Source organism: Cervus elaphus, chromosome 28 (genome assembly GCF_910594005.1).
Source record: "Cervus elaphus chromosome 28, mCerEla1.1, whole genome shotgun sequence".
In the NCBI taxonomy this organism is placed as follows: domain Eukaryota; kingdom Metazoa; phylum Chordata; class Mammalia; order Artiodactyla; family Cervidae; genus Cervus; species Cervus elaphus.
This window is the reverse complement of record NC_057842.1, coordinates 60,278,400-60,287,032: the sequence shown is the minus strand read 5'-3', so window position 1 is coordinate 60,287,032 and position 8,633 is coordinate 60,278,400.

Below are 8,633 nucleotides of genomic sequence, written 5' to 3'. Positions count from 1 at the left end.
TCAAATAACCTGCCTCAAAGCACTTCATTTAAAAAAGCATAAAAACCTTGCCTGGACTGAACACTCTGTCAGCGACAAGGGATCGGGGGTCCTGGTTTCAGCTGACAGCTTCAGGTTTGGTGAGAGCATCTTTGCTGTCCTTGCCGCCCTCGTGTTGGCTGGAACAGGGGCGTGGGCTCCCTCGAACGCCAGGCAGGGTCCACGGGGGAAGCGGGGAAGCTGGGGGTGGGATTGACGGGTGAACCGTGGCACGTGAAAGAAACTGCGCCCCGACTGACTGAATTCTGTGCAGGGTTGGTTCAGAAAAGTCATTTCTTTCAATCACTCAGATCACAAAGTAATTATCTTTGGAACACCCACCCCCCCATTCATAAAAGCACAGGCTTCGCCTTCACACAGAGGCTTACCTTGGCTTCACCCTTGCAGGAGTAGACTTCTCCCTTTTAGCCTAAAATGGCCGCACTGGCAGAAGGGCTGAGAAAACAGCGTGCTCTAGGCCTGCAGCAAATTTAAAACAACCCCAGAAAAATACTTTGCCTCCTCCATTGATCAATGAGCATCGGGTTCTGTGACTGGCTTGGTATTAGCTAGAGAACATGCATTCCGAAACGCCCACCAGGACGCCCCTGGCGGCACAGTGGATGAGTCTGCCTGCCAGTGCAGGGGGTACGAGTTCGATCCCCCGGCTGGGACGATGCCCATGCCTTGGAGCAGCTGAGCCCTTGCCCCACCAATACTGAACCTGCGTGCCACAACTCCTGAACCCAGCGCTCCGCAGCAAGAGAGGTCACCACAAAGAGAAGTCCGGGCTCCGCAACTAGAGAGGAGCCCCCGTTGCCGCAACTAGAGAGAAACTACACGCAGCAACAAAATCCCAGTGCAACTAAAAAAACAAAAATTCCAAAAAAAAAAAAAAAAAGGACCCACCAAGCAGAGGCTTTGGAGTTTGAATTCCGTCTAAGAGGAAACCGTCACTTGAAGACTAACTCAGACGTGGTTGAGAACCTACCATCTGTCCAGGAGTAGAAATCCAAGACCTTGTCCTCACAATGAGGTAAATTCTGACACCCTCCCCCCTCCCCATGTTGGAGTTACCGTCTTCACCTTTAATCCATTAGTCACAACTGCCTGGTGTTGAAAAATGCTCCTGTCCTCATGCCTTGATGGAAAACAAGCAAATTTCTAAACTCCTAACCCGAGCAGTCTCTTTGTTCCCCCAGCTTGGGCCCTAAGGCGTGACAAAGGCAAGCTGAGAATTAGCCGGGGAACATTGCTATAGTCAAGGCTGTTATGAAATGACATTTAATTTTTCCGTTGGCCGGTAAATCGCTGTGGTCTGAGCCCCTCGGGTCTCCCTCCCTCGCCCTCCCCTGGGACCCCCGGGACTGCCTCAGGATGGAGCGCCCAGCGGCTCACACCTGGCCTAGCTGGGCCTTCCGGGCAACGGGCTTGGCTCTTGGACCGCCTCTCCCTCCCGTGGTGAACTAATTTGAATATCGCCCCTGCCTCGCATTCTTCAGCTTGAAAATGACGGATCATACATCTACCTTCTTCAAGATCTCATGCTTACATTTTAGGGTGACATCAAGAGTCCTTTGCTTCTTGGGTAAATGAAGAGCCACTAATTAGACATCACTCCTAGGAATTCGTCTCAGGGGATGTACTTAGCTTCTTTTCCTCTTGTTCAACTGGGATTTGATCCCTAGGGCTGCCGGCATTTATTCAACAATTTAGACCAGTTAATGAAAACCTCATGGCCTCTGAATACAATGCTTTCTCTGCTGCATGGGAACACTTGGCATGTATGCATGGTAGGAGCATTAGTAAAAGCACGAAGCTATAGGAAAAAGGCTTCCCCGGTGGCTGAGCCCTGAAGAATCCGCCTGCAATGCAGGAAATGTGGGTCCCGTCCCTGGGTCAGGAAGATTCCCTGGAGGAGGAAATGGCAACTCACGTCTGTATTCCTGCCTGGGAAATCCCACGGATATATAGTCCGTGAGACGACTGAGCGGGGCACAACAGAAAAAAAAGAGGTAGTCCTATTCCTTTATGCAGTCAGGAGCCTTCCGAGTGGGACCAGACTGTGAAGCAGAGGAAGGAGTCAGAGTGCCTATGACCTTGGACTAGTCACCTCAGCCCAACTCCCGCCAAACTCTCACGCCACTTGGGGCTGGAGGTCCCGTCTTTTCGAGGACTTTCCCAGCTGAATTCTCCTCATGGAAGTAGAGAGACTGTTGGATGCACGGATGATTATGTCTTCAGGACCATGCTCTGCAGTGCGGTTTCTTGCTATTTTGTTCATGTTTGCATATTCAAATACATATATAGTGCGTAAGACAAGCTATCCTAACATTTTTTTGAACATTGAAAGTTAAGACTTTGAAGTTAAGTAAGTAAATAATAACAAGAAGGGAGTGTTATGGGGATATACATGCCTCAAATTTCACAAGTTTTTCTTGGACCTAAATGAACTTAGTTTGTTGCTGGTCCACCTGCCAAACCAAAGGGCAAGACTGTAGCAATTAGAACACTGATTTTAAGCTTGAGACATTTGGAAATTCTTTCAAAGAAAATTTTTTTTGAAGAAAAAAAATCCTCTGGAGTCCCAGTATTGATCTAGAATATGTAAAATACTTAAATATGTAATACAAAAAGGAGACATAGACTCCTGCTGAAAGAGCTTATACAATTCTAAAAAGAAATTCATAAATTAAGTAAAAATAAAAGGAAAGGTAAAGAAAACTTAAATTCACAACAGTAACACTGACAGATGAGATATTACTGAGACTAAAATGCCTCTTGCCATAGGAATACAGGATTGTCCGCTATGATACACAATCTTTTTTTTAAATTTTTTATTTTGTATTGGAGTAAAGCCAATTAATACTGCTGTGATAGTTTCAGGTGACAGCAGAGGGACCTGGCCAAACGCACACATGTATCCACTTTTGTTTACACTTGCTCAGTCGTGTCTGACTCTGCGACCCTATGGACTATAGCCCACCAGGCTCCTCTGTCCATGGGGTTTTGCAGGCAAGAACAGTGGAATGGGTTGCCATTTCCTCCTCCAGGGGAGCTTCCTGACTGAGGGATGCAACCTGCATCTCTTACTTGGCAGGTGGATTCTTCACCCCGAGCCACCTGGGAAGCCATCTGTGTATCCATTCTCCCCTAAACTCCCCTCCAGGCTTCCACATTTTGTTGTTGTTTAGACACTAAGTCTTGTCTGACTCTTTTGTGACCCCATGGACTATAGCCCACCAGGCTCCTCTGTCCATGGGATTTCTCAGGCAAGAATACTGGAGTGGGCTGCCCTTTCTTTCTCCAGGGGATCTTCCCGAGCCAGGGATCGAACCCACATCTCTTGCCTTGCAGGTGGATTCTTCAGCCCTGAGACACCTAACATTGAGCAGGGTTCCCTGTGCTATACAGTACGCCCTTGTTGGTTATCCATTTAAAATATAGCCGTGATGATACACTTTCCTTTTTGAGTTCAGTGTTTCTTTACCACTGTGAGCTTTTGAGAGTGACTCAATTCTCCCACTCCTTTTCTCCATTCAAACTCTTAAAGATCCATCATCGTATGGCATATTGTGATAGCATTTGGACTTCACTTGGTGTGAACACATCGTTTATGTATCCAAGCTCTTCCCCCCACCACCCGCCTTAGTGCTGAAGTTCAAGTAGTATTGGTTACTATGTGATTATACATACACAGACAAACACAAACCTTGAAATCATATGGCATTTTTGGCGATAATTAAAATAATGATTAACATTTATAAAGTCCTTGCTCTGTACCAGACACGGCTTCAAGAGCTTTCTGTGTTTCAATCCACGTGATCCTCACTACTACCCAATGAAATAGCCCCTCTGTACAAATAAGTGAACTGGGGTGCTGAGCATTTCCAGGGTCACTCAGCCGGGAATGGCCAAGTCAGGATGTAAACACAGGCGGTCGGGGCTCTTAACCACCATGCTCTGCAGCTTCTCAAAGGGAACCATAACCAAAATATATTAATTTTTCACCAAATATGATAAAAACACAACATTAAAATTTCTCCCAGAGAGCCCTAGGACCTCTGAGAAATCATCTGTGAGCTCCACTTTGAGAAACAATCATTGAATTCTCTACCGTTGAGCTCTTTGCTATTTATAGACATCGTTACAGCATAATGTTCTTTAAAGTACAAAAATATGTCCTGATTCTATCCACGATTACCTTAGTTAACCATTTGGTATTTTTTAAAGACGATAGCACAGTATTCATGAATTGGTATAAAAGTTCTACCAGTAATAGAGGTGATAAAATGGTGACATGTAGAGACATTAAAACGTGCTTATCTCTATAGTCTTAACTAGGGTAAGAAATTACAGATAAGCGTGGATTTAGTCTCATTGCCTTTGATAGGAATTATGATGAGGGCAAGTGAGTGTTCTGGGATGAATGGTACTAAACTCTGAGAGATAGCAGGAGAGTCATAATTGGCTGAAATCTTGAAAGAGAAAGCTGGGGACAGAAGCTCAAACCCAGCTTGACCTGGGGGTGGCAGCTGACAGAAAATTACGGAAACAGTGATCCAAAGTTTTTTTTAATCTGGACTTTAATGGAAGGTTTTAGAAACCCGGGCGTAGCAGAGTGGTAAGGTGAAAGAAACAGGCATAGAAAATCGCCTTGGCCTTTTGCCCTTGGTTTATATTTATAACCTGAATTCCTCATCCAGTTGGGTATTAGTTCAAGTTTGTTTCCCACGTCTCACTTTATGTCTTCAGCAGGTTCATCTGTGCTGTTGCCATCACCTATCTCAGACTGTGAATGAAGACAAACTGGGGAGCGTGTTGAAACTACCCAGCCCATCACAATACCACCAAAAGACACACTAAAGCATGAATGATGAATCAGACTTATTTATCGACCACCTACGATGTGCAAAGCCCTCGGCTAGCTGAGAATGGATGAAAGGATGAGTTACCTATGGTTCTGCTGTCAAGTCAGTACCTAGAGCAAAGATGATAAATGGTACACGTGAATGGAACAGGCTGTAGGCTCAGCCATTCATAGCACGGTGGCTTGTAGACTGGAACCAGTTCCAGTATCAGTTCTAACCACTGGCTGGGGGTCCTTCAGCAAGCTGACCAACCTAGTTTTTCTCATCTCTTGGTAGAGATGAGGATGATAGTACCTGAATCACACGGCTGTCGTGATGACCAAACGAGGTGATGCATGTACAATGCTTAGTAGGTTTGCCGCACAGAACCTGGTTTACCAGGCGAGAACCTGCAGTCTCCGAGGCTTTGCTAACTGTGACTGTGTCCGCCCCAGGGTGTGCACTGGATCTGGTCCAAATCACCGCAGCGTGGTCTGCTGGAAGGGGTGAGGCGCTGGGGAAAGGCAGCTGGGGTTGGTGGTCAGCGTGTGTGTACCACTGCCCTCTACTGGAGAGAGTGCGCACAGATGTCCAAAGAACACCCCACCTATTCTGGTGTTCTTGTTCCAACACCCTGTGTTTGCAAAGAAAAGTCTCCTTTGTTGAGAGCTTTACAGCCCATCTAAGCTAATTTTTCCTTCTTTCAGATACTTTAGAGCCAGAGCAAATTCTATTGTCTGCCAGCCTCAGCTCCTCACCTGCTTTTAACTAATATGGAGTCTGGGCAGGTATTGATTTTTCTGCTTTTCTCCGACTGCACTCATCAGTCATTTTATATTACTAGAGAGTCCATTAGCAATAAAAAATAAAGGATGGGAGTTACAAAGCCCATTAGAGAAACTAACTCTCCCAATCACGGGGGTGGGGGGGTGAAGGAAACAATTAAAAGCACGTCATCTTCCAAACATTCTAATAGAGTTATTAGAAAAGTGAATAAAACCAGGATGTGATTATCAGGGATGAAATTAAATCCTCCTTAGAAGTCAACTAGAAGGGAGTGCCCTGACATTCCACAACGTTGTAGTTGGCATGGAGCTCAAATGCTGCGTGTGGGTGAGATGAAAAGATTAGCTACCAGAATAAAGGAACATTACACAACAAAGATTCAGCCATAGGGTCACGCATGAATGAATTTCAAAACTATGAAGGCAGAGTTAAGAGGAGAGAAAGGAGGAGATGGAAAGGGAAGAGGTGGCGAGACAACCATGACGTTGAAATTTACTAAGTTAGGGAAACAAAGCCATGTCTCCACTGGGTTTAGCAGCTTTGTCCAGGTTCAGCAGTCTTGTCCAGGTGTGCAAGATAGTCACTGAAATTCACTGAATTCCCCACTGAGGAAGTGACAAGGGGCAAAGAAAGAAGGGGCAGAATCTGTAGATGGAGAGCCCCATGCACACAGGGGTCCTCATGCTCCCTCAAGGGGGGTCCCCACTGTAGTGTATAAATGACCAGTAGTATTCTTGGCCCGTGTTGGCCCTCGAACGATATGAATTCCCTTGCTCCTCCCTGTAAGTGGGAGAGTGTGTAGAATCTATTGTGATTATTATGGATATGGGGAATATCAGGCTGCATTTAACTTAATTTCCTTTTATTTTCATAGCTTCCAAAAGTAAACAGTTTTCACACTCTGGGCTGTTTGGACATTTATTCTCTTTAGATGAACATCAGGTGTATTTTAAGTTATCTGATCCTCTTTGGTCCAGAAAGCAACAGACACTTCCACAAAACCCTGCTATAGGCGGCAAAATTTATGTTTGTTTTCTCATCCTTACACGGGGCTTCCCCAGTGGCTCAGTGGTAAAGAATCCGCCGCAGGAGCCTCGGGTTCAGTCTCTGGGTCGGGAAGATCCCCTGGTGGAGGGCATGGCAACCCACTCCAGTAGTCTTGCCTGGAGAATTCCGTGGATAGAAGAGCCCGGTGGGCTACAGTCCATATGATGGCAAAGAGTTGGACATGACTGAAGTGACTTAGCACGTACCCATCCTTACACAGACAGCAAGTTTTTTTGACATTGTGTTAGGTTTTCCTACCTGTTATAAAGTTGCTCCCTAGCATTTTTTTCCCTTCCTGATTGTGATTCTTTGTCTATATAGTATATAACTGTAATACTGGGGATAATTTTTTAAATTCACAACACTACTTCTCTAACATCTGAAGTATTTATATTTTCCATGAACTTTCAATCTTTATCTGTATACATATTTACTTTTTTACATGGAATCTTGCATTTTGCTTTTTCACTTGATGCTATTTTATATTCATTTTAATGTTGCTTCATGGCAGTCATAATTATAGTATTTCATGGTTGCAAAATATTTCAATGAATTTACGGGTCATAATTTTTCTGAGTCAATTCCCTATCAGAGGCATTAAAGATTTTTCTACTGTCTATTTGTTTTGCCATTATAAATAATATCATCATAGTCACTTAAGTAGGTTTTTTTCTGTCTGCTTGAATTATTTCTTCTGAATAAATTCCCAGGAGTTAGGTTATGATTCTCAAGAATTATTTTCCTAAAAGACTGTATTTTATAATATTTTGTCAGAAGCAGTGGATGAGACTAATCTTGCTTATCCTCTTCGTAGTACTTGATGCTACTGACCAAATATTCTCTTCCCTAGGGTTTCCCAGCTGCCATCTTACTCTGGTTTTTCATCTGCCTTTCTGGCTATTCTTCCTTGGTCTTCTCTGGAGTCTTCTCTGCCCCTAACTTTTCCTTCAATGTTTGTGTCCACGGGGCTTCAGTCTGGGCTGTCCACTCATTTGTTTTTTACATTCCCTTTGGAACATCTCATCCCCTCAATAGAGGGCTTTAATTACCGTATCACTGGTCATGCCACGTCCCTGCACACCAGACTCATATATCCAAATGCCAGATGGAATCCTGGTCTCTCTGTCTGCAGCCTTGTTCGTACAAAAACATTCTCCATCCTATGCCAGAGTAACCTCCCAAGTTAGATCACTTATTATTATTATTATTGGAGTATGATTGCTCTACAACGTTCCGTTAGCTTCCGCTGTACACGGAGGTGAATAAGCTCTGTGTATGCATGTATGCTCGCCCTCCCGGGCCTCCCTCCGGCCTCTGGGTCACCCACCTCTGAGCTGAGGGCCCTCTGCTATACAGCAGGTTCCCCCCAGCCAGCTGTTTCACACACGGGAGTGTGTGCATGTAAACGCGGCTCTCCCAGTTTGCCCCACCCTTGCCGTTTCCCTTGTGTCCACATTCTCATCTCTACATCTACATCTCTCTTCCTGCCCTGCAGATAGGTTCATCTGTACCATCATGTTCAACAACAGATGAGGGAATAAAGAAGATGTGATACATACACGCAGTGAAATATTACTCAGCCATAAAAAAGAATGAAATTGGCTCTTTTGTCGAGATGCAGATGACTTAGAGTCTGTCTTACACAGTGAAGTAAGTCAGAAGGAGAAAAGTAAGTCGTGTGCTAAGGCATATGTGTAGACTCTAGAAAAATGGTACAGAAGTTGGATCTTGTAACCTTTTATGAAAAAGAAAAAAAACAACCTTTCAGTGCACTTCTGTTGCTCATGGAAATAATTGAGGTTTCCAAACAAGGATGGTAAGACCCTCCGTGGCACATGTCCTGCCTGTTTCTGTCCGTTCTGGGCTCCTCCACTTCCGTGGAGGCTCCTTCCATCTGCCTCTGTGCCTGTGAGTACTCGTCTTCCGTCTTCT